The sequence below is a fragment of the Prinia subflava genome, chromosome 2, assembly GCF_021018805.1.
Source record: "Prinia subflava isolate CZ2003 ecotype Zambia chromosome 2, Cam_Psub_1.2, whole genome shotgun sequence".
Classification (NCBI taxonomy): domain Eukaryota; kingdom Metazoa; phylum Chordata; class Aves; order Passeriformes; family Cisticolidae; genus Prinia; species Prinia subflava.
The window spans coordinates 36,883,378-36,910,194 of record NC_086248.1 but is presented as its reverse complement, the minus strand read 5'-3'; the positions used below and the strand labels follow the sequence as shown (position 1 = coordinate 36,910,194).

At 42.9% G+C, this 26,817-nt stretch overlaps 1 protein-coding gene across 1 annotated transcript in view; it reads left to right on the top strand.

Moving 5' to 3' along the window:
- BACH2 (BTB domain and CNC homolog 2) overlaps positions 1–26,817 on the top strand; it is a 190,818-nt gene that overhangs the window by 32,140 nt on the left and 131,861 nt on the right. The window contains exon 2 of the mRNA XM_063389647.1: positions 17,609–17,695. The gene's annotated coding sequence lies outside the window, so the exon portion shown is untranslated. The remainder of the gene's footprint in view (positions 1–17,608; positions 17,696–26,817) is intronic.

The following is a 26,817-nucleotide window of genomic DNA, read 5'->3' as shown; positions in this document are numbered from 1 at the left end:
ACTTACGAGCACAAACCTGTTGGATTTAATCAGCTTATGCAGAATGAACTGTACCTGGGACCTGCATGTGCTGGGCTTGCTGGGTGAGCTCAGGTTCTGGCAGAGGTGTGTGCAGGTCCCTGCCCCTTCCCTGGGCTGAGGGTTGCTGCCTTCATACTCCATCACCCTGCCCCAGGCCTCCTGCAGGAAGCATACCAGGAAAGGAAAGCCTCATCACTTGTCATGATCCAGCACAAATTTGGTTTTTAATGGGAAAACCGTGCTTGAGTTCTGCTTGACTAAGTCAAAACTTGGTTCATGACAACTTAACCTTATGGAGCAGAATTAGGAGAGCAAATGTTCACCTGCCTCTTCCCACTCAGCTGAGCTTCTTTCCCTGTGAGCTTTGCACCATTCCTATAAGTCCCTGTTGTCCCTATGTTCACAGAATCCATTAGGTTGGAAAAGACCTCCGAGTCCAACCAGTGGCCAAACACCACCAGGTCAACCCAGCCATGGTACTAAGTGCCACGTCCAAGTCTTTCCTTAAATACCTTCAGGGATGGTGACTTCTCCACGTCCCTGGGCAGCCCATTCCAATATCTCATTACCCTTTCTGTTAAGGATTTCTTCATCATGTCTAACCCAGACCACTTGTAGCACAGCTGAAGACTATGTCCTCTCACCCTGTCGCTGGTTGCCTGGGAGAAGAGACTGACCCCCACCTAGACACAATCTCCTTTCAGGCTGTTGTAGAGGCCCCTCAGCCTCCTTTCCTCCAAGCTAAACAATTCCGGCTCCCTCAGTCACTCCTCATAGGATTTGCACTCCAGACTGTTCACCAGCTTTCTTACCCTTCTCTGGACATGCTTCTGCTCCTCAATGTCTGTCTTGTCATGAGGGGCCCAGAAATGGATACAGAGCTCAAGGTGTGTCCTCACCAGTGCCAAGCACAGGGGAACTCTGTTGAGGGGATACAGCCCCATGCCACTTGCTCTTCCAGTCAGTAGCTTCCCTATCATCTGCTTAAGGGTCCTGGAGGCTTTTACCCCCCTGCCTTGACTGGTTCTCCTTCCTGCCCATTCCCTTCAGCATCTTTGGGGATTTCTGTCCGTGTAGTTGGGCTGGACAACTCCAACAGATAAAGCAGTGTCTGAAACTGGGGTGCAATGTGCTCCCACACTGTGCAGAACAAAGGGATGGCTAAGTGTACCCCTGCCTTCCAGGGGACTTCAGATCTGTATGTTAAAAATCGTCTGGCTTCTCACATTAACTTAACTTTGTGTTGTTTTTTTTTTTTTCATGCTCCTCATCCTTCCCAAGTAGTAATATTAGAAGAAAGTTTTATAAATCCAGGGAGAACACACTTCTTCTTGTACAAATTAATGGTCTGTAATAACTACTGTGTAGGAATTGATTTTCTGCAGTTAACAACTTCATGGTCTTCATATGATAAAGTAATAGAATTCTGCATTTTATGTGTAACAGTGTTTCAGGTCTGTGATAGAAACAGCCTTTATCATGCAAGAATAACAATCGGATTCCAACATTTTTAGGTTTCAACATCAAACACAAGAGCAACAAAACAAAAAAATCTGAAATTCATTATCCATTTTCATCTGAGTTTCCCCTGCCCCACGCTGTAAATGTGGTGGTACTTCAAAGACCATGACAGTTCAGTTTAAAAAAGAAAATTAAATAATGTCATCTTCTTGAAATATTAGCATAGGAGAAAAACAAAGGAAAAGCCTTTCTTGGCATCTGCATCAGTGATGGGTGGATAATTCCTTTGTCATTTTGAAGTTCTACCTAAACTTGTGACAGAAAATCTGGCGCTTCATTATCATTAGGCTTCTTGCTGTCTCTTTTTGAAGCAGTTGGCAGGCTCCAGACTTTCCCTATGTAGCATGAACAGGGAATCTCCAGCTCTCAGAGACCTTGGGAGAATGCACAAGGAGTTGCATAAGGGCAGAGAGGAGCTTTGAGGTGTGATTCTGTTATAGATGGGCTCACTTTGGCCTGGGGGCTTGTTGCAGCAAGAAGCAGGTCTTGAAGGGTAGATGGTGTTTGTTCCTGATACAGAGAATGAGCAGTGTGATTCTGGACAAGCAAATAATATCCTTAGAGTGCTTACTGTGCCCTCCTCTGCATCAGCTGAAAGAACAGGTAGAGCATGTAGAGAACTGCTGGTTTGCCTGGCTACGCAGTCTCCTACTCATTGAAGTAAAAGTAGGTTTCTAGAGTGTACGTAAAATCCACTCACATTCCTGAGTCCCTCTTCTGTGCCTTGGACGAACTAAATTTGTGGACGTGGAGTTAGGTCTGCACTCCACATTTGTGTGCTTAAACCTGCTGGCAGCCTGAGAGGATGGTGCTGATTTGTCAAGGGAGGGAAACTGCATTGTGATGTCCTGTTTTGAGGTAAGCCATTGGAGGGCGTGACCTCAGGAGGTGCCAGAAGAGACACCTATGTTGATACCTGCTTGGGTCAAGACAGACCTGGAGGGTGAAGTCCCAGGGTAGCAAGAGTGGGCATGGATCAGGTGCTGGGATTCTCCTGGTTGCACGGGTTGTGCTTCTCCTGGTTTTATCCAGAGCTGGTTTTTTGAGAGGAATAAGACTTACCAAAGCCGTAAGTACCCACTGGGCTGGCAGCCAGCTGATGCTATTGATACTTGAGTAGGGCTGTAGGGCTGTTACCTCCTTTTCTGATGGTGAGGGTGATGCCCCCCATCCCTCCCTGCTGACATTATCAGCGCTGCAGTTCTGCAGCCAGCTCTTCTCAGTGTGGCATTACAAGTCTCCTTTGTTTTTATGGCCACATTTGAAATATCTTTTGCTTATTATGCAAAGTGTCTGCTTTTCATCACTACATCTTTTTGTGTGAATGCTGTGTTGAGTCGTCAGTATGTATTTAATATTTCTTGAATGTTACATGTTAATTACTTCCAATTTTCTATTGCTTCATCTTTTGGCCACTTCAGCATAAATTATTGTTATAGCTGCCCTTTTGTGAAATGTGTGATGCCTGTTCCTATTTTTCTTGTCAGTTTCGTTTAAATACTTGGCATTTTAAGTAAACCTTCTTGCCTTATATCTTTTGTTTAGAACAACAGATTCCCACTGAATCAAATATGGGAATTTATTTAGTTAATAGGGAGACTGTGTTGCATTACTGACTGTAAAACAGACTGTTGTAGCCTGCAGCATTAAACTGAGAATGGTGTGGGTTTTCAAAATAGAAGATGGTATGTTGATTCTTTTATACATATATATATATATATATATATATCTCAAGTTCTCAAAAAATTCTATTAGCGCTCTTCAGGCAGAATTTCACCACAGCAAATGACATGCAGTCTTCCCTTAGATCTTAGCCTTTGTATAGGGAAAAGTGTACAGAATCTTCTTCATATTGTCTTCATGTTGTATGAAAAGGTGCTCTTTCAAAAGGCTGATGAGGGGAACTGGACCTCAGCAAGAAAAATGCATCAAGGTAATGTGTCCCTGACTCTGAAGTTTATGTGGCTCTTTCTTCGGTGGAAGGGGGAGCTGCTGGAGTCCTTCTGAAATACTGCTGAGTGTCCTCATCACAAAGACAACTCTTGGGGGATGTAGGGGAAAGAGGATGGTGCAAAGTTCAGTAGTTGCAGGGTACTGAGAAGGGAGTGAATGGCAGAGAGCGGTGTAGATGGTGATGAGTTTTATCTTGGCCCTCTTGCAAAAGCTTGAATTCCCCTTGGATCTGTTGGTGACAGAGTAACAGCTCTTCCGAGCGTGTCCTTTCCCTCTGGGTAATGAAGAATGGGAAACTTTTTCCTAAGATGTGTGGGAGCTAGACCAGATGAAACGAAGGGTGACAGGAAGGGTCCCTGCTGCAGTGTTAGTGTATTTTGTTTAATAAGACAACTGTGCTAAGGCTGAGAGGTACTGATGCTTCCCCACAGTCCCCACTTCTTTCCTGGCTGTGCAAATCCAGGTCCTGCTGTTTCCTCCATACAGAAAGTGTTTGGCATAAAGGGGATGTGCACATAAGGGCTTGTGTGAGGAAATACAAGATCTCCCAAAGATAGCACAGAATTGTTTCCTAATGGGATTGTAGTACAGTATGTCATAACAGACCGTCAGAAAAGCATGAAAAGTATTTGCCTCAGTGTCTGAATACCCTCTCCAGAGTGGGGAGTGGTCTCCTGCCCCTGCACAGCTGCTCTGGGCCAGAGCCTCTGGCTCCACGCTGGTGAGCAGCCCCTCTGCATCCTGCAATTCATCCCTTCTACTCTTGAGATGTTCTATTTAACAACAAGGCCACTCGCAGGCTAGGATTTGACACTGTCTTTTGTAAATTAGTGTTTTGAAAGGAAACCAGTGGACTTTGCTGGATGCCCATGAGTTGCTCCAGGTGCTTGTTTCTAATGCAGACAGTAGCTCATTCATGGGCATAACCCCAAGAGGATGTAGTTGATTGTACCTTTTTTTTAACTGAAAAAAGTATTTTTGAAAGTTATTTTAAAATGGCATTAAGTTTAAAAAAAACAAATGAAGCAGGTGCTATGTTAAAACACGTAGTGCATTTACAGTTTTACAGCATATCTCTGTTTTCTTCCCCTATATTATTGTGCCCCACAAAAGCAAGTGAATTCAAGACACCAAGCAAATGACTGATCATAATAACCTTTATGATGCTGGGTTATTCCTCAGGTTTATGCTGTTTTGGGATGCCTGTTAGTTGCATGCTGACTGCGAAAGTGTCTTAATAGTTGCAAAACAAAGAAGTGCAGGACCAAAAGAATGGGTTACTGTTGAAATGTTGTAACTCAGAAATGAAAAATAAGTATGCTAAAAATGCCTTCCATTTCTTCACAAAATAAATGGAAACAGTGTTTAACAAGTGTCCAGTTATTTTTAGAAATTTCTAGAAAGCTTAGAATGCAGGGACATGAGTGTGACAGCTACCAGCCTACTACAAGACCACATGGAAACATTTAATTAAGCAACCGTTTTCAGATCGTAGGATATGATTTAAAACCAACTTCAGCTTGTTTTTAAAATCAGTTATTTTCATCCATCAACCTCTAAACACAGTCTGTTTCTGCTTTGTCTGGCCTGAATGCACTGAGGCTGGGAGAAGGCGAGAGGGGCACGGAAGCTGCGGGTATCTGCCCTGTGCTGCTGTGGCATTATGCACCAGATGGTCCCACCCTGCAGCTCACTTGCTGCTTATTGCCTTCAGTTTCCCAAACCTTACTCTTTTTTTTTTTTAATTCTATAAATCATGAGTTTCCTTTCCTAGCAATTAATCATTTCACTTATTTTTGGTTCTATATTTAATCCTTCCCATTCATCAACTCTCTCACGCGTTAATCTTCCAATATTGGAAGACATGCATGCATTTCTGTGCCAGTTCAGATCCCTGTCCATATACCCCAATTTCCTCTCTTTGTCTGGGTGACCAGGAACAAGATGCTCCAGAGGAAAGAGCAGTACTCCTGCCCCACCTCGAATGGCAAATAGAACATCCTGACAGCCTGTGGTATCTTCACCCCTTAGTTATTGGGTCAAGACTGGAGAGACATGAGATGTTTGTGTTCTTTTCCAATGTCTTGCTGAGATGGGAAACTCATTTCCATTCTCTTTTTTAATCCAGATGGACTCTTGGCCTGCCTGGTATAAAGGGAAATGAATTGTTGTGGGGTAAATTGCATGTATAGAGTATTTTTGACACATTGTGAATTTTTATTTGGGTGAAAAATCTCCTGTTTTATCATCTCAGTTTATTTTCTAGAACAGGTATTTTAAGCAGACCAATTGGAGCATGTTATCCAGAACCAGGGCACACCTTCCTTCCTCTCAGCAGCACCAGGGCAAAGGTTTTGCTGTCTCCCTTTTTTTGGGTCACCCATTGCTGGAGTGCCCCTGTTCAGAGCCCAGGTTTGGGCTGGGCAAGCACTGGTCCTGTGCTGTCCTGCCACCACAGGAGGGCAACCCAAGCCATCCCTGGTGGCACCACAGACTGCTGCTTAAATTGTAGGGGTGTTTGACAGATGACTTAAAGGCCACCACTATATGGATTCACTTGTGTGGTTTTTTCTGTTGTTTCCTTTCCTTCTTTTTTTCTTTTTTTTTTTTTTTTTTTTTTTTTTTTTTTTTTACAAAACAGAGTAGGCTGAGTGGCCTTCTTGAATGTAGATAGGAGAAGAGGTAATGGCTTTGAACTGAAAGAGGATGGGGTTAGATTTGATATTGGGAATAAATTCTTCACTGTGAGTTTGGTGAAGTACTGGAACAGGTTGTCCAGAGAACTATGGATCCCATCCTTGGGAGTGTTCAAGGCCAGGTCGGATAGAGCTTTGAGCAACGTGGTCTAGTGAAAAGTGTCCATGGCAGGGACTTGGAACTAGGTGATCTTAAGGGTCTCTTCCAACCAAAATCATTCTATGATCTATAAATAAGAGCTTTATTTTTGTTCCAAGATGTACCTGCAGAACATGTGTAGACCACTTTATTTTATTTATGAGTTCTACAGAAAACTTTATAAAAGTCACATCATGCCTCTTAAGCCATTCTCCCAACCAGCCACTGGCTTAAAAACACTTCATGAGAAGGATGAGGGAGTGTGCAGAGGTGTTGATACCTGCAGCATCAGTTGGAAAGACCTGAGGCTCTTGTGTCCAGTGCAGTAGGGCTTCCTATGAAACAAACCTGGTCTGTGCAGCCTACAAGAGGGTGGGACAAAGGGGTTTATAGCTCTGTATTTGAATACGTGCATGCAATGCCTTATTTTTGGCAACATGTGCTGCCAGCATCTCTTACCATTCCATGACTTACTCAGACATGTGAATAACTTCCCACTTCTGGGCTGCAGGTTGATAATGGTGCCCTTTGTGGACTTGTGTGAACTCCTTTAGGGTACATAGTGTTGCTTTGCCTTTAGTGCGTGTACATAACTACTCAGATAAAATAAATTCATAGTACCTCACTGCAGCTGTCAGTTAAAGGAAGTTGTGCATTTTTCCCTTGAGTTTTGTGATAATTTTTCTCCAGCCTTTCCATTTTTGAAAGTCCTAGTAGCATGCTACTTTTTAGAGCTCTTTCTTTACAGACAAAAAATCACTTTCTGATTTTTTGTGTTCAGAATTATCCAAAGGAGTTGGTGAATGTAAACATGCAACTGTAAATGCCATAGAAATGTACTTGACAAAGATTCCACCGTTAACCACACCAAAGAAAACAAAAATGCAAGGTTATTCAAATCGATGTCACATGCAGGAAGTGACATTTAAATTCTTACTCATTTAAAATTAAGCCATCTTACCATTTTCCTCTTCTGAAGTGTTGAAGATTTTCCATTAGTTAAAGGATTGTCTTGCCGTTCTTCAAGAATAAGTTTTTCCATTTTTTGTTAGAGTCTTGAGCTGTAGGGCTTTTAAAAAATGATAGCATGCATATGAGTGTGAGAACTGTGTACATTTAATTGGTTATTTGAGAAGCTGTGCTAGAAGACTGACCTCAGAAGCATTAGGAAATGGCAGTTCCACTGCTTATCTTTACAATTCATAAAAAGTATTGTTTAATTCTTGGAAGAAGAGGGTGTTTCAGTCTTGCTCAGTGTTTGTCTTTGTTCTGGTTTGCTTTGCTTTTTTTGGTGTTTTTCCTTGTCCACTTCAGTGCTGGGATATAGTTTTGAAACAACCGTGTATGGCTTATGGCTTTTACTCTGAAGTTTTTAATTTTTTCATTGTATTGAGCCTTCTCTAAACAGATTTTCTTGAATCCAAACAAAAAGCAAAGGCTGCTACATGGAGCCAATTTTGGCTGTGAAATCATCAGAGTCAAAATCTCTTGCATACATCCAGTCCCAGGGGCAGTGGGCTTGGGTTTGTCCAAGTGTCGGGCTTGTCCACTGCTCCCAGCTGAGTTCCTGCCTGGATGGTGTCTTGAGCTGTTGGTCCTCTTCACCACTGAAGTTGTCAGGACAAGCGTGTTCTCCTTACTTTTTGAAGGAGTGTTGCTGGAGGGAGCATCTTCCTCTTTGTTGGAATTGCTGATCCTTCTGCTTGCTGGTTGCGCTGTGACTTGAGTGCAGCTGTTGATGCTCCTCTGAAGCATGAAAGGACAATGCACTGGTTTTGTTTCTCAGGTATCTGCCAGAAGTATTTGGTGCTGCTGAGGTATCGAGATGTTATCTCAAATCACTTTCGTTCTTTAGCATTTCTCTGTTGCTAAGATTGAAAAAACCATCAAATTTGAAATGTGAACTGTCTTTCAAATGAACTATAACATTTAATGTACTTTTAGATGGTAAAATCATCACAAATGCTAACTGGTGTAATTTTGATATTACTGTAGAATCTTGTTTATTAGACTATGTGTGTTCCTTTTATTTACCCTTTATCCACAACATTGAGGAAAAAGATGTCTTCGTTTCCTTTATATTATTCTGTCAGCCAGAAGTGTTTCCTATTGGAAGATGTTAAAATAAGTCTACCAAGGAAAAAATAAATTAAAAGATACTCCGTTAAGAAAAAGGAAAAAAAAAACCAAAACCAAATTCCTGTTAAATAATTAAGATGCTTTGGGCTCTATCAGGATTGACAGTGTTCTTGCCATAATATACATATGCAAAAACTGTAAGAAGTTTAATATTTTATAGCAAGGATAACTCCAAACCCTAAATCTACTGACTTGTTTCTATGGTAACAAATATTGAAATATGTCTAGCCAACACTGTAGGTTCCCCCTATTTAATTTCTGTCTATGGGTTCTAGGAATTCATTAAGGCTGTAGAATCCTTTTAAAATTGGTACATTCTGTTGTAAAATTCCCTAAGATTAATGTTGAACACAACTCTAAATTTTAACATAAACATTTCTTTGAAAGAGATTTCTTAGCAAGTGAAGGATTAGAGTTTTATTCTAAGACTCTATATGCATTGGTCTGATATTTTTGTTCTTCATTGGCAAGTTGATTTTTTTTTTTCCTGTGCATGACTACTGAAAAAAAAAAAAGGATTTTCAGTCTGTAGATTCTGATAAAAATATTGAAGGCTGCTTAACTGGAACAGTCTGGCTGGAAGACAACAATCGTATGAAGTCAGCATCTGCACATTTTAGTTAAGTGGTCAGAACTTTTGTGGTCAGAGCTACTTTTAAGGGATCCTGTCTTACTCTTAAGATTAAAATGATGATTTACAGGGAGCTTCAATGTTCATTTCAATTAGTTTCACTTAACTTTTTTGTTTATTACAGAGCATTTTCTAAGTGTCTGACTTAAGCTGTTTTGTGTTTGACATCTTCTGGTTGTTTTTCTTTTGAGGGCAGCCTGGCATTGTTGGGAAGTAATCTGAAGTGTTGGCTGTGAGATTCCATTTCCCCAGTGGTTACTGAAACCACAAGCACCTAGTCCCAGCTGTAAGAGGAAAACTTTGAAACTTTGAAGTGAACATCAGGTTGATGCAATATTTTGCATCTGGTTGACTAGCCAAAGTTAGATGCAGCTGAAAGCATAAAGACTTCCTCCCTCAGCCTGCGGGGACTCTGGTTTCTGCTGGCATGTAGTAAAGATAATGAGGCAGCAGAAAGAACATTTCAGAAACTGAGATTTGTACTTAACAGCTGTGTTTCAGGAGCCTGTGGTTATGGATTAAATGCATGTTTTCTCATAGGGCTAATAGCATCCAACCTTTTTTCCCTTGAAGAGGCTTATAGCGGGGGACTTGGAAATCAGACCCAGCAACCTTAACTGATGCTTTGTAGGGCAAGGAGGTGCACCTGGCAGTGACTGAAGTACTCAATAAAAGCAGAAGATGGTGTTCAGAAAAAGTGCAATTCATTCATTCATATCTATCTGGAGCAATAAGGAAGAAGGTGGGCTATTTATTGGGCAAAGGATTGTCTCCATAGTCCTGCGTGAAAAAGAACAATTTCAGTGTGAGCCTGAGGCAGTGATTTCCTCCTAGTGCTGGAAGAGCTGACAATTCTACTTACACCTCAGGCAGAGCCAGGCTGAAAAAAGGAGCCAGTGTATGTGCACAAGGGAACATGAAAAGAAAACAACAGATATTGATGCTATTCAACTGTGTTGTGAGAAAAATATCCCATCACCTCACAAGCCCTAGGTAAATCTCCAAAACCTCTTTTTATAACCGTGAACAATATGTAGAAAAATAATCCAGGTGGTGTTCAGTGAAGAAGTTGCTTTGGGTTGGATATGGGAGGTTTGAGAGACGTTCCTGTGGGATCATTCAGGGTGCCCTGTTGGCAGGCACAGACCCACCACCAGAGACTTCCATTGCGGGGACAAAGCACCTTTGCAGTGGGCAGCTCCAGTGAACTGACCAGTGCCCTGCATGCCTCCCTACACATACCACACTCACACAGTCCAATGAGGTTTCCTAACCAGCTCAGCACCAGGTTTCCCCAGACACGGGGATCTTTAAAGCAGTTTAATCATGGTGCAGTAACACAGAAACAGGAGCCACACAGAAACAAAGGAAACCCAGGGCTTTCCTGCACTTCCAGTCTGCATGCAAGATAGTCTAGGGTCTTCCTGCAGATTCACTGGCTCCTGCTGTGTCTTCAAGTGTCCAGTCACCTGGCTGACAGCACTGGTCCCTGTGCCTTCTGTTGTGCACGGGCTCCACGGCACAAGTTTGTGGCCTCTTGCCTGCTGGCGCTCCTGCTACCCAGAGCACAACCTGCAGCTTTCAGACTGAGCTACCTGCACTGAATGTATTCCTTAATAATCCCAGCTGTCAACTTGCTTCATCTTGGTGTGTATTTATCTGTTCCTGGCCTGATAAACTCCTTTTTTTGTCAGGCATGTCCTGTGGTGGTTTTTTGAACTGGCATGGGCTGTGGAAATAGGAGCTGCAGTCACCAACAAAAAATGTTATCAGTCTCCCTATCTCAGTCATCAGTGAGTTGCATCGCTGTCTGAAATGCTCTCGAGAGTGTGTGCTTTTGTGGTACCCAAAGTCCCTGGGATTTCTCATACTGGGAAGCATTGTGGCTGTTGTGGGAGTTTGGCCTTCAGGCACCCCTACACCATGCAGTGAAGAAGAGTGATGTCCACTCTCATCAGCATTTTGAACTCTCCAGGCTTTATCCCAAGTCCGTGGAAAGACTTTTGATCTTTGCAATGGGCTTCACCCAAGGGGCCAATTTAAGTGATAGATGTATATTCCTGTTACTCTGAAATGATGCTTTTCTGCAGGGCTGATTATTTTTTTCTTCTTCCTCTTTTCTTTTTGTTTTAATGATGAATTTTTTTTTCTTTTGAAAAGAAAACAACCTCCAATCTTGTAACAACAAGGTGAGACTTGCCTTTTCAGGATGTGAAGTCTCCATATGTATTGGCAGAGTACCCAGTGCAGCGAGGGTTGTGGCTAAGGTGACAGCCTTTTTTATTTGCTTTTTTTAACATCCAAACACAAATACAGAAGAAAAGGCAACTTACTCAAGACTTGCTAGAAACAAATGAAAAAAAAATTGCCCATTCATTTCTTGGGTTAAGTATGGTGCATAGCAAAACCATGGATGTGCTCCAGCTTTTTTGTATATGTAACAAAATGATTCAATTTTGAGGCTTTTTCACATCATAGTGATGGACTTGCCAAATTTATTTTCAGGAAAAGAGGGTAGGATTATAGATGTGCATGAGGGCTGTGAGTACTCCCATTCCATTAGGCTTGTAGTCTTCCACGGGCAGAACAAGTCTGCTCACTATAGCAAGGCCAGTTGGTAGCTGTCAGGAAGCTTCCATGACACCAACTCTTCCACCTTACTTTAAAACATCTGGGATATATTGGGATTCTACTCACCCTTTCTGACTCTTGGAGCTGTGAAATGAAAAAGCAACTTGTGTTCTTCTGTGATCAACTTTGACGTTTTCATATGGTCTTGGTGCAATCAGGCACATCAAAATATGCGTTGACTTGCTCCTACAGTCTGAAAAATACTGTACTGATGGGCTGTGTAGTAAAATCCTGCAGAGAGTGAGCATGAGTTGAGGGAGGAAGCACACATGTGGTAAAATGCCAATGGTTGTAGGGACTGCTCAGCACAAGGCAGAGCCACGATTTCCTCGATTAACCTTCACGGTGTTCATGCAGAACAGGTAGTCGGTGTTCTTTTGCAGACCTAATGCTAGTATTTCCTCTAACATAAGCATGCCTAGGAAGATGCATACCAGATGATTAAAAAAATAGTAGGCAGCATGAGTACATACAGAGAATACCTGCTTTGTTACGGGAGCATGTGTTTCCTGCAGGAGTTATAGCCCCTTGCGAGAGGAGAAACAAGGATTTGTAGAACTGCATGCCTTTTAAATGTCTTTCAGTGCTTAGTGCTTTCCTAAAAGTGTGGGTAGTTGGATTTTTTCTGATAGGTTATTTGGAGGCCTGCAGTTTGGAACAGAAGGTGGATGGTAAAACTCCATAAGGCCTTTAATGTGATATTCACAACAATAATTTTACTAAGGGTGTCTCCTTGCCCTGTTTCCCAGCTGATTAAAAATTCAGTTTCTTATTTTTGCATGCTCTGGAGGCGAAATTTTGAGAGGTCAAGGGCGACTCTTTGCAGCTTCTTTTCTGTCTTCAATTCCCTAGCCTTATGGCGACGTGTTTTTCACTGTAGTTGGTTCTGCCATATTGGTTAAAGACAGAAAATGTTTAGCTTAACCCTGAGGCAGCTCAAACTTTGTGCTGGATTAATTATAAAGTAGTTCTGTGCCTTCTGTAGCAACAGTGTTTGGGAGGGGAATAGAGGAAGGAGTGCTATGCACTGGGGACAGGAGAGCTCATCATGTCAGCCAGGACCTCTGCCATCCGCCAGAGATCCTGGCACTTAAGGGCAGCGTGTGTTTTCTCCCAGGTCTGCCACAGCTCCTGGAGGTGAATTTTGCTTGCAACGGTCTGTCTTCAAGGGAGCTGTTCCACTATCCCAGTGGTTGCCTTTTTTTTTTTTTTTTTTTAAAGTTGTTTCAACAATCCCCTTTTCCATCCTTGGAGGAAAAAAATAGCCCTTTGGAAGAGGGGCTAGGTAACTAAGTTCTGTGCTTATCCTCCATGTTATGTACTTTGTGCAAGTTAAAAGGCTTGTTCTGCCTTTCATCTTGTGTGCTGTTTTCTGCAGATATTTCCTAACTTCTCCCATGACGTTTTTGCCTGGTTCTTCAGAAGATTGTATGGACTGAAAGAGACTATTGTTTCTCCAAGAGTGCAGGCATGTGTACGTCGGCTAATCTGGTTGGTGCAGGATTTCAGGAGTGGGTGTTGAACTGAGGAACAGGGTTGGGATGTGTCCGCCTACGAATTCTTGTGAACGGCAGGCTCTCCTAGTCTGTAAATAATATCACATTTCACTTTCTAGGTTTACCATTCATGTTTCTCCAAAAGTTGAACTCCTATACCATGAGATGTAAACAAGGAAATGGCATACAGGAAGGTTGCAAAAGTTTTGGTTAGCAGAGATTGGAAAGCTGATCTGGTTTTCAGTCCTGTGCCTGCATAAGTCAGCTACTTGATTGTGTGGAGACTCAGAACATTTGTTTTTCACAAACATCGTATGTTTAAATTGATACTTCAGTTTTAACATTGTCTTTCTTGCATTGTCTTTTTATTTACCCAGATTTGATTTTTGAAGTACAAGTTAGGTAAATGAATACTTTTTAGCCTGGTGTTTAGGAGGAGGGAGACTTTGGCGGACGGGGTGCATTTGCCAGCTCTTGAGAAACTGCAATCTGAACCTCGCATTTGCAGCAAACTCATTCTGCAAAGCACATTGGATACAAGGCATCAGGCAAAATTCACTTTTTTTTTCCCCATTTGGATGATATCACCAAGGAGCAAGGAAACCCCCAGTTACTGTTTTTGTTTACAACCAGCGTCTTGTCAGATGAAACCTTGCCACATACTTGTTTCCTGTTTCGGGAACATTACCTAAAAGCTGATGGTGCTGGGATAACTCCAGCTTCCTTGTGGTGACCCAGATCTCTGCTGGCGATGAGATCTCTATCTCCGCTGGGCACGGAGCGAGAGCAGCAGTTGTGTTTTCAACTGCTGATCTGCGAGCATGTTCCCATACAGTGTTTCCAGGCTTGTCAGCAACCTTGCAGTGCCTTGGCTATTGCTGCTGACGTGCCCTTGTCTGGCAGCAAAAGGCAGGATTTTATTCCACAGTCTAGTTTCATGTAGGTCTCGTAAGAGGGTGTGAGGCAACTGTAGGGTGGTTTTAAATACTACTTTTAGAGTATGAGACAGCATAAAAACCCTAGCACGTTTGTTTGGGTATTTTGGCAGCAACAACATTGTATAGCTGACAATTTGCTGCATCTCGACTTTGGTACAGTTTCTTTGCTTGGTCAGGAATAGTTGCTGCGTGCAAAACATTGCTCCTTTATACTAGAGGGTGCAGGCTGGGAAGACTGACACTTGCTGGTAATTTAAGAATTTATGAAGATTTATGCTGTGGTTTGTTGATGGGATTTGGTTGGCTGAAATGCTTTTTGATGGATGCACAGGAATTCCCAGGTGTGGATAAAAGCACTTGGCAATACTCAGTTGAAGAGGATAGAGATGAGAGATTGAGAAGTGAGAAGGACACAGGAGCTTGTCTGGTTTCCTTTTATCTGCAGGCTGTCATATTTAACAAAGGGCTTACAGTTTCACCCATAGTCTTGTGTGTTTTTAGCACTGCTAGACCAAACTACTATGTTGGCTACCCTTGAAGGGTTTTCCCAATGCTTTTATTGGATGCAGCATGGCTCAGCTTCCTTGCTTCACAGCCACCTCCCTGTTTGCCCGAGTGATGTTTCTGAACATGTTCATCCTTTTCAGCAGCCATGGTCACAGCATGGAGCACTGGAACCAGTCTGTGAAGCTATCTATTCCTGTCCAAGACTTCTTTTATGTTAGAGTCTTGCTGCTATAGCTGGGAATGTTTGAGACATGTTTCTGCTGACAGTTTTCTCCTCTGCACTCCTGAGGATTGGATGTAGGGCAGTTTGGAGGGTTCCTCACAGTGGAGCTCCCTACTTATAGTCAGTGAATTCATTAGAGTCTGAATTATTTACCTTAAAGAATTCAAGTCCTGAATTATTTACCTTTAAGGTCTGTCTTCCTGTGTTGTGCATTTGGTTGATTGTAGACCTGTGCTCCATTATAAGCTATGAATGTCTAAGGGAGTGTAATATCCAAGGCAGTTTCAGCTGTTTACTGTTAATTTTATTTGCATACACAAATGCATTACAACATTACAGTTGATCTTTAATGTCCCTTCCAAGCCAAAGCATTCTATGATTCTGTAAGTTCAGAGTGTCACTCTGATATAAAATGGATTTGTGCAGATCTTGAAAATGCATGGATGGTTTTTGAGTATGTCATCACACTCTTCTCTTTCTGCAAGTCGCCTGCCTGCCGCCAGCTGTAGCTGCAAGCCCTGGGCAAACTCCCTATTCAGCATCTTGTTTTTTCCCTGCTGTCCCATATTTGGCCCAAATTTTTATTTATGGCACAGTACTCAAATCCTACTGAAGAAGTTTGTAATTTCCTCATGATCTTACTCTGTTTACCAGTGTCAGGCTTCAGGATTTGACAAATGATTTGGGAAGCCACACTTCTCTTTACAGGAAGAGACTTAAAACAAGAAGACAAAGGATCCTGAGGATGTTACAGCCTTGCTGCTGAGATGTCTCCATACTGTTTTGTGTACTGGAAATACAGTTCCCTTCTGCTGTGACTGTTCATTACTTTTAGTTGAGAGAATCCAGGTTTTCAGGTTGGTTAGGAATTCACTGTTAATGGCCACTTGAGGGATACTGAGTTTAAATGACTGGTGTAGTGCTTCATTGGAGCTGTGTGGCAGCTCTCCAAGGCACAGCCTGGTCGCTGAGAGGGTGGCAGGGAGTGTCAGGGTGGCTGCCATCCTTGCTGCCAGCAGCTGTTAGGGTTGTCATGCACTCTTACCTGAAGCCCTGATGCACAGCTCAGGTACATCCCATGTGCCAGGAGTGAAGGCAGCTGCAGCAGGCAGCGCTCACCTGCCACATTTCCCTCACTTTTCAGGGATGAGTGCTTGAACTCACCAGCGTTCTGTTTTCAACATACCTGTGGTACACCAAAGACTTTGCAGGAAGCAAAAAAATGGCATTGTTCACTAGCATCATAGAGTCTTGGGTGAGATTCTGTGGCACTACTGCAGCTGCACAGCCACCAAGCAGCCCTCCATGCCTAACCCAAATTCTCACGCCTCCCCATTCTACCCTCCAATTTTCTGTCCCTATTAAGTGTAATTTCTTGTTTTGACATGTTTTTCCCTGCCATCCCCTGGCCCAGATCTTGGCTGCTCTGTTCTGAGCATAGATGACTCCAGGCTGCAGGAGGGAGGTCGCCTCGATAAGAAGACCCTCCTTACTTGGGAGATGGCCCTACCCTGGTTGGCAGCAGATGCTAGAGGCAAAGTTCACCTCTCTTCTGCTCTGCCCTGGACTAGATTGTGTTCATTGCTTCATGTGGCATCAAGCTAAACCCAGGTTTAAACTCAGTTCCAGAGATGGCCAGAATTTGGTCTTAGCCACTTCTTTGTGGATATCTCAATCAGACCACTGTGACCCTATTCATGCAGCAAAACTTTGTCAGTCATCCATGTCAGAGTATGCCAAATGCCTGAGCCCTGAAACGCAGAAAGGGTATCACAGCCATATCCCCCACCCTGTGCTGTATGTCTGGATTTAATTGTGTATGCCCTTGTGAAGGTAGGCAAGGGATCATGTACACATGGATGAGTTGCATCTCTTTAAGTGAAGGGCTTTGTTTTGTTTACTTTCAGAGAAAGCAATGAAATACTGACACTAATGGTATTTCCAGTACAGAAAATCCAGTGTCCTTTACTTATCATGTGTCTTCTGGCCATTCAGAAAGGTTGAGGGTAGGGGGTTGAGGTTGTATCTTCAGTTGGGTGTCTGCCACACAAGCTCTTTTCTTCCTTATTTAAATGTAGAAATGTCTTCTAGGAAGTGTATTGGTGGGAGAATTTGACACTAAAGCTTAAAGCTACTAATATGGGAAGTGAGGAGTAAACACAGACACTAAGAGACCCTTTCGAGAATTTTAACTAGAGTCACTACTTAAATAATGTTGTAGGTACCAAGTATGGGGAAACTTTATGATTAAGTAATCTACTGTTGATGCAATTTTGCAAGTATTATTTTTACATCACTGCTGGGGTTATTAGTGGCATGTATTTGCTGTTGATACTGAAAGACATTTAATTAGCTTTCTCTTCCTCTGTATTTCTGCTTTTGGTGGTACTGACTGCTTTGCATTGGTCCCAGTGCTGCCAGGCAGGATGGCCTGGGAAGAGGGCAGAGGATTTGGGTATAGGAGAGCTGTGTTCTCCTGTGTAGCTCTACAAGTGATGGGCTGTGGTATCTCATCTGCCTCTCCAAACTGATATCTGTTGCTTCAATTTGATTAATGAGTGATTTGGGGGAAAGGACTTTTTCTTGTTTAATGTTTTTATGAGATGAGAGAGAAAACAAAAGACCTGAATATCTACTGCAAAATTGCTGTAATGCAAATAATAGATAATTGCTTGCAGTTAATCGGTTTCCTCTTTTGTGTTGTTTTTCACAGAGCAATGAGGCAAGAGAGAAGTTTTTAAAAACAGAAAAATGTGATTGCATAAACATCATTGTTGGCAGGAGGACTCAGTGGATTCAGGTAATAATGTGACACCACTTTTTATTATGCTTTAAAAACTGGCTGGATTTCAGGCTACCAGTGGCCCTTTGTCAGGGGCTGAGGAGTAGAGGAAGGTGACAAGGTATAACAAGACCCAATAGCTGGCTGTTAATTCATTCAGACCAGATGAGAGGGCGTGGGTGTTCCCACAGGGCTGGGGAGTCATCCTGGGGCTGCAGTAGCTTCTTTCTTTATGTCAGGCTGCTGTATCTGAGGCTGGGGCTTTTTTTTGTTTTGTTGGGGGTTTTTAATGGGTTTGTTTTTAACCCTAGGAGATTCTTTCCTTCCACCTCTTACAGCTGCATCGCTGTAGGCGGGGAAGCTCCATGCCTGTTTCATGGAAGAAGGTCAAATGATTAGCAGTCCCTTCAGATTGCAGAACCCCGAATCTACAAATATTTCCCTTGAATTCCTCCTTTAAAAGGATTTCTGGATCAGAGCAGATCATTATCTGCTGAAAAACCCAGACCTAGACCTTTATTGCTTTAGAGAACTACTGCTGGTTGTTTTCTGTGTGTGAATGAAGACAGTTTCTCATTGCATGATTGTTGGAAACATAATGTGTGATGTTTAAGCATACTACTAATGTTTGCAACATATTATCTTAAAGTAATGGACTTGATCATATTTAGATCCTGTTTTGTAGGAAAAGTAAATTTCTAGCTAAAGTGCATCTCTTATGGTTTTAATTATTTTAATTATTTCCCTCTCTGAAGGGGAGTGCAGAATGAAGGCAGGGGGAGTTTACAGTGCTAATTGCTCTCCACATTTGTAATTGGGAGCAGATCCTATCCTCAGTCTTCTTAGGCAATCCTAGTGAAGTCATCAGGCTTTTCACAAGCGTATGGTTTTCCCCACGCCTGTTTGATTCTGGGATAAGGGCCTACCGTGTGCTTTTTCGTTCACTGATTTCTCATATGGAGGAAGTTTGAAAAATATGCATCATCTTTTCCAATGTAGGTTCTTGGTTTCTAGCAACAGTTGAAGAGGCTCTGCAGTGTTTTATTGAGATCAGCAAAGCTCATTGCCTTAAACTGAGCTGTTTCTAACTGGCAAGTGCATTTTCTTCGTTAGGTGCAAGGTGAAGAAAAAAGCACTTGTGGCTTTGCGTTGCTACAGTCATGACCAAGAAGAACGTTTGAAAAGAATATGAATGGGTGTGGATTTGATATTTCCTAAAGCCAGCTTCTTTTTAGTATTAAATTGCATACTCCAGGAAGTTGGTTGCTGTATCAACATTGGTATAATGACACATTATTAAAAAAATCAATATCCAGTCATAGAAACAAGTCCTGGTGTAAGCAGTTGGGTGCTTACAGCTGTGATTTGTATGTATTTGCAAATGTAATGGGCTTTTTTTTCCCTCGTAGCACTGGTAACTTGGATAAACACTGTATGTGTGACTCATTGCAGAGTATAAACTTACTTTAAAGGAGCAAGTGTTGGATTTGCTGAATATCCTATTGCTTGCATCCCTGAATACTTACTTGCAATAGGTCATGATTAATCTTAAATTGGCCAACCTGAGGGGAAAATTACTGCTGATGTCCCATAGGTACTTCAGAAACAAACGGAATGATGGAAGTGCTTTAAAAACATAAATAGTAGTTAGAATTCATAAAATCATAAAGCAAACATATGGTACAAGGCCTTATGAAATATAACACTTGAAAGCTTTTTTTATCGTTTCAGAAAGAGCTTGTTTAGTTATCACAGGAAAAGTAAATATTTTCATTCCTTTTTTTTTCAGTGTGCTCTTATTCCATTTCTCTTTCCCTTTTTCCTTTTTTACTTCTTCTTTTCCCCCTGGAGCATTCTTACTTTGGTGGGATGTGGGACCAACATAGAAAGCCCTGCTTGAGAGCAGGAGATAAAACTGCTCTTGGTCCTGCTGTTGTCAGGTACATTCTTGAAGTCCATGTGCAGTGTTGGCACAGAGTTGATGTAATCCAAACTGAACGCTCCCTGTGCGCATGTGTGCGTGAGCGAGATGTGATGGACACTGCAGCGGCTCCTGGACCACTCAAGAACACACTTATTTTTTAGTGTGATACCCCAGACATTGGTGATCAGGGATGCAGTCCCTCTGTGTGTGTGTGTGCACATGTGTAGGGGTGTGAGCTCATGGAGGGCGCCACAATGCAGCATCCCTGCTGGTGCACGTTGGGTGGAGTGGCCGTGGTCTCCACTGCTTCGAGCCATTAGAGGGACAGGGAGGTGAAGTTGCTGCTGGAAAGGGGCAGAGAGGAAGATGGGGAGCAGAGGAGTGGGGAGCTGGGTGGGGATTGGGGGCCAGGGAGGAAGATGCAGCTCCAGAGGGAAATACTGTGCTTTGCAGTTGCTTGTGTGGATATAAACCAGATGGTGCGCTGGAACACCCGCTCGCATGGGCGGCGGCGGAGCCAAACATATGGTTAATGGTTAGGAGAAAGAGCTTTTCGAGCCAGGGCTTTGCTGACTGCCTTGCATTACAGATTGTTGCAGTGTGTCATTACATTGCCAAACTAAGTGCTTAATACCCGCTGCGGGCGCTGGGCAGGCATTTGCAGGAAGGATGCAGAGGCTCCCCGGTCAGGGCGGGAGGCTGACATCATGTACGGCCCCCTGCCACACCCCCTCGCATCCCCTTTCCCCTCTGGAAACCCCGTAAATCTCCCCATTTACAAGCCCAAATCTACAGCAGGCAGTTCTCCTGCTCTGAGTGTTTTTAATCCATTTATTTCCAACAGCGTATGGTTGGTTTCACCTTTTTTTGTGCCCTTCTTTTTTTTTTTTTTTTTTTTTTTTTTTTTTTTTTTTTTTTTTTTTTTTTTTTGGGTCCACAAGCAGACGAGTTCACTGAGGCTGCAGCACCGCACTTGCATGTCCAGCATCCGAAGTTCCTGCTCTGGGATCTTTGGGCGATACCAGACCCCATGTTATCTAAGGAACTGCTGAGCTCATTCATCTCCTTTTCACGGCCCGCTTCCTTTTATTTTTAGCCAAATCCGTCAGGCCTGACAGGCGGGTAATTTGAGCCAGAGAAAGGGCAAAGCTCCAGGTCCTTTCCACAAAGCAATTCTTCTCCTCCCTCCTGGGAAGGCTCCAAACTTGGCCTGCTCCAGGCAGATGGATTTGTTGAGTCATGTGAGATCATTTACACAAAAACACAGCGAGGCAGTGAAAAGGAAAAAAAAAGGGGGGAAAGAAAAAAGAGAAAAAGGTGGGGGGGAAGGGGTGGGAGAGCGTGCACTGCCGGGGCTGCTGTGAGCATAGGAAATGTGCTGTGAGGCAGCTAGACAGAGGAATGCAGCAGATTCATTCTTGTATAAGGTAATGTCTCGTTTACAGTACAGGGTGGAGCCAGCACGGAGGAGAAATCTCTTGAAAACAGATTACTCATTTAAAACAGAAATTCTCCTTAAAATAAATAATAATAATAATAAAAAATAATAATAATAATAATAAACCCCAAACAGCAACCCAACCGGCAAGCGAGCGGCGCACGCGGGCGCACAACAAAGGCGACATTGTTGACAGCACCGGATTACAGTAGCGGTAAACTCTGGGCTGGGAGGTTGCTGGAAAATGAGTTTGCTCCGTGATGCAACTGGAGTTTGCTTTGTCTGGCTGCCACTGCAAGCGGCGTGGTGGAGACTGTGAGCCCAGCAGCAGCAGGGCACGCTTTGCTCCATCCAGGGATGGTTTCGGGTAGTGGGGAGGGATGGAGTGAGCGGTTAAGAATCCTGAGCAGATAGGCTGGGGGTGCATCACTAGCTGCAAAAACGAGGGGGGAATATGCATGGAGGGGACGGGAGAGAACCTCTTCTTGCTTTGGTTTTGAGCTGGTTGTGGCATCATCTTCATTGCATCAAGGAGTAGATTGCATTTATTCAGTTGAATATGAATTTTGTTTTCGTTTGCAACCTAAGCTAACCCCAGCATGTTGGGTTTTGGTTTTTTAAGTGGGTGGTAAGAGAGAACATGAAACTTGGAGCTTTTCAGATCTTGTTACATCCTAGAGAATTAGGTTGGGTTAATTTATGCAGTGTTCTAACAAGATGCGTTCAAGCCTTTAAATAGACTGTATTTAAGTATTGTTAATATAACTCCCAGTTACTCCAGTTTTCTTAGCAAGGCAGTATCTGAATGTTACTGTTTTGTCCCAGCGGTGATTAATAATTAAGAATAGAAGTAGAAACTGGAACTGGAAATTGGTGGGAAACATGCAATAAAACAAGTCCAATGCAAAGTAGTTCCTAAAATTCTCAGCAACAGTTAAGGAACTTGGGGGAGCATGTAAACAAGGGCTTGTATTTTAACATGACGCGTTGCCCTGCTGAGTAGTACTTTCTGCATTGCTGACTCCACAGCAATGTCTGTTGAGGTGCTTTCCTCTGGGGAGGGGAGGGTTTGTCTGGAGCTTGCCTTCCCCTAACTTGACCTTGCCTTTCCCTTTTTCTCCTCCTGCTGCTTTTTTACACTTTTGTCTGAAAGACGGCTGGCTTTCCCAGCCCACTTGCTCTGCTGGGCTGCACCGCCGAGCACAGCATGTTCAGTGTGGGGAGAGCCTTCCCTTCTGCACTTAGAGTTTTCTCACTCGGTGGAAACCTTTTGTCTTGTCTGTCTCTTGATGAGGCTGCCTCGTTACTATGTACAAGGAACACTTGGCAACACCCCAAGTCCCAGCTGGGGTCCTGCAGGGCACAGGCCCCCCATGGGGTCCCTGACCATCAGCTGATGTCTGGTGTGAGGATCAGCAGAGGGATAGAACTATAAAGATGAAGAGTACAGCCAGGCTTGGGATCTAGATGGTGCAATAAGCTGTGGTGGTAGCGCAGCAGCCTTTAGTGGGGAATGGCTGTAGATTGCTCTGAGATTCTTGGAAAAGTCCTGGACAAGGACAGCATTCTTATTTATTCTGTTTGCATAGTTACTGTAACTTTCTTTCCCTCTTTCCCCAAAAACCTAATCATCCTACATTTTCTGTTGCTGTGAGCAACATTTCCTGTTGTTACCCAGAGCTGCAATTCCAGTTAAATTCTCACTTTGTAAAGCTAATCTCCCAGCAGTGGGTGTGGGATTTCCAAAAGAAAAGGCATTTGTGAAGAGCCAGTTTTTAAGATTTTTGTCTTGGTGGACAATTCCGCAAAACTCCTTTTTTAACTCTTCACATTCATTGCTGGTTGAAAGCTCTAGCTTCATCTCTATTTATGACGCTTAGAAGACTTGAAGGTTTTTCATTCCCCTTCAGAGTGCCCCAGTCCTCAACGTCTCCTTTTTCCGCTTCAAAGATGCCACATGTATTGCTTTTTGCATCTTTACGTCAGACAACCAGCCCAACTAGGCAGGTTTCGGGAACTGTTTATGACCTGTCTATCGGGAAAATCAGCCTTACTCTTCCTTCCCCCTCTTTCACAGCCGCTCAACTTCCTCTACTTCTTCTTAAAGTGTGTTGATGCTATCAGCCCCCTAATTCTTTTATCTCACTTCTCCTATCGTTTCCATTCTTCTGTCTGTCTCATGATTAGACTAGAAATTTCTCTGCTGCCGCTGGCCTCTTCCCTCCTGGCACATACCGTGGCGCTGCCTCCTTTGGGATCTGAGGAGGGATGAGTGTGGAGTTCATACATGTTGAATCATGTCCTGTACTTGGCATCCGTGTGCAAATATAGAGGACATTGTCTATGGCATTTTTTCTTCCAATTAGTAGCTTTAAACTACTGATTCTCTCCATCCTAGGTTGGAGGATGAGCAAGAGGTCCCCACTAAGGCTTGGGAAGGGAGGCGCTGAGAACCTCTTGCTCATGTTGCCCAGCCTTCTTAAGTTGTGCCAAGGAGAGATGCACTAGGAGAGAGGTAACCCTCTATGTTTGATGTCACATTATCCTTTTGATGGGACAGGATAGTGATTCTCTCCCTCAGAAAACTTAGGCAAACTTTGTAGGAATCTGCAGTGATATCTAAGGTAAATGGGGCAAGCATTCATTTATGGGACTTGGGAAATAACGTTAAAATAAATAAATCCCTAGCCTGCCTTCCCCCTAACGGAAAATTATAGAAGTTACAGTGTAGTGGTGGCAGTTTCCTCTTTGTCATGTGTTCATCCAGAGGGCAGTTCAGGGAAGAGACAAGATTTATTCTTTAGAGCTTAATCTAGGTTTCTGTGGAGCTTTAAATCTATGTAAATTTTTTTCATCCAGCAATGAGTTGGTGTAGCAGTGAAGTGCAGGACTGTTTGTAATGTATTCGAAACCTAGCTGTTTTCTGGATGCAGCCAAATCCCATTAACTGTGATTTCCCTGCTTCTTTTTTCCTCCTGTCGAGCCTTCTGGATAGTGGCTTTTCTTAACAGCTTGTTTGTAGAATCTGCTCTGAAAATCTCCCAGTGGCTTTGCTCTTCTCAAAGCGAGGGAAACTCCAGGAGCAGCTTATTACCTGCTTATCATCCAGTTTCCATTTCTGTTAGAAAGTCTCCATTGTCCATAGACCAAACAAGCTTAAATCTCTGCCTTCCGTGTGGTCAAGCACAGTGGAGATAAAAGTTCTTTTGGAGATTAAACTTTGCAGGTTGGTTAAGTGATACATCAATCTAGATGGCACTTTGTGTATAAAATTCCCTTCTTGAATTCCCTTGGAGCATCCGTAGGGGAACATTAAAAGTTGTCTGAAAGTTGCTAGCGAGGATGTCCAAGCACCCTCTGACAGTACCTTTGCACAATAGCATGTATTCAAGTCTGTGTTAAAAAATAGCATGTTGTTTTAAGGCTGTGTTCATTCCATTAGCTTTTTACTGATAGCTCCTGTAGCATTACTAACAGCTAATGTGATCCTTTAGTTTTTTGCCTTGATTTTGTTATAAATTAAATTGGTGTCAGTGAAAGCCACTTCTGATCAGATGCTGTAGAAATATCTTTTTTTTAACCTCTTTGCAGCCTTTGTACAATTAATGGGAACATACTGTTGCTTCTTGATAAGTTCATTCATGTTTAATAGCTATTTGTGAGCCATATTTGGCTTTTAAGTGGATGTATCACAGCTCTTGAAGCATTTTGGTGGCTAAATAGCTGGGATTAGACACTCCAGTTGCTCTTGCCAATTGTTTTCCTGTGTTCATACTGAACTCTGTGTGTTACAAAAATATTTTTAGTTATAGCCTTGTCAGATTTGTTTAAGGGGAAGAAATGTCCTCATTTTTCAGAGAAGTTTATCTGGGAGCAAATGGAATTATATCAATGTTTTTTCTCACTTGATCAAATTCTAAGGGCTAAGATGAAAGGCCCTCTGTTACTTGCAAAACTAAGACTTGCTTTTGAAGAAGTGGAGCAATTTATCTTCTGTATCTACTTCACTAATTGCAGCCTATAAAGACCCTAAAGAGTCTTGCTAGTCAACAATTTCCTTACTGCAACCAGTGAAAAATCAGATTTAAAATGCACTTAACTGATGCCTCATTCCACATTTTAATATCTCTCGATTACTGTGGTCACAGCATAAATAAATACATTTGATTGCTTACTGGATCATGCAAGTGTTGGATGCCTTCCTCCCTCCTCAGAATACTCCTTTTATCAAAGATAGCTACTGTCATAGAGCCCCAAGCTCTCGATTAGGTAAAAGGGAATACCATATATGGGAAAATAAACCAGCACCCACAAGGTAGCTTCTTACTAGAAAGTAACAAGATTTCTATTAGAAAATTCAGCTTGTTGTTTTCTATTTGAATACTTTTTCAAAATTAATAATAAAATAGTGAAAAATAAATATGTTGTGCATTCTGGGAGAATGGCATAAGTAATTAACATGGGATATCTATCTGTTTAGTTTTAAGTTGATTGCTAATTGGCTTCCACGTAGTACTGTGAATGGGTTTGAAGCCGCTATGGTGGGCTTGGACTAGTCTGGACCAGCTCAGACTCGTTGCTGCCCTTCTCCATGCTGTTCACTATCATTAATGGTGTCAGGAAGGATGGCAGAACCCAGGTAGTTATGATTAAAGAATTCTTCTCCTGCGGTGCACCACTTGGACACAAGCATCAGTGAAGCCCTTTTTGCAGCTGGTGATGTTGCAGGCAGTGGGACCGCATGGGGAGGACGTCGTGGGTAGCACTGCGCTGCTGAGGGCACGGGTGGCACAGCCAGACCTGCTCAGCTGGCGTTTTGAGAGCGAGAGGTTAAAAGGACAAGGGTAAACCACGGTCTGAAACACTCTTGCATGTGGCAGGTCTGTTCTTGGGTGACATTCATTTGGTTGTGCAGCTCAAGTGCAGCAGGAGTTTCACCCCTGCCCACAGGCTGACAATCACACACTCAATGGGAAGTTACTTTTCTGCTGGGTTTTGCCCTGTGTGAGTGTTGTCATTGGAGGTAACAGAAAATTAAGGGGTGGAGGTTTGTGGGGTATCATAGCCTGTTCACCATTTAAAATAAATCTTCTGGGATTAATTCTCCATGAGGCAAAGGGAGAGAGGGATTCATGCCCTAAACTCTGGAGAATTTTCAGTATTTAATGCTAATTTTAACCCTGAAGCATTAGTGAGTTAAGTAGAGTTCCAAGTGCTGCAGTTGGCCTTCAACAGGAAACACTGGATAGCGTTGCTGAAGGAGTGGTGACAGCAGGGAGTTCCCGTATGCATGCAGTGGCACTTCTAGAAGAACTAAAGGTTGGTATTTCCAAACACAAGTGGAAATGCACATGAGTTGGTGACACATATTCTGGTTTTCAGTACAGTAGGTGGCAGGAGAGACAAAGTGACAGCTTGACTGGGGTGGCTGTCCACGTGCAGCAGTAACAAATGAGGGTCTACGCCCACTACTGTGGAATGAATGTGACATTGTATTGCCAGGTGCTTTTGCAAGGTCTGTCCTCTGGTGTGATCAACACAATGTCATAACAAGATGGGAGCATTAGATACACATACTGCAGTGTCCCCATGTTAAATGCCACAACGTGTACTTGTGTTTTTGTACAGTGTCTTCTGGTACATGTAAGGGACTAGAGTTTTTGTGGCAGCCTACACCAGTCCCAGTCTCAACTGCTCGTTGTCTTTATCTTCCTACGTTGTCCTTAGCCAGGACTCGCCCTATTCCCTCTTGTGCCAGTGTTGGTGCTTGTGAAGCTG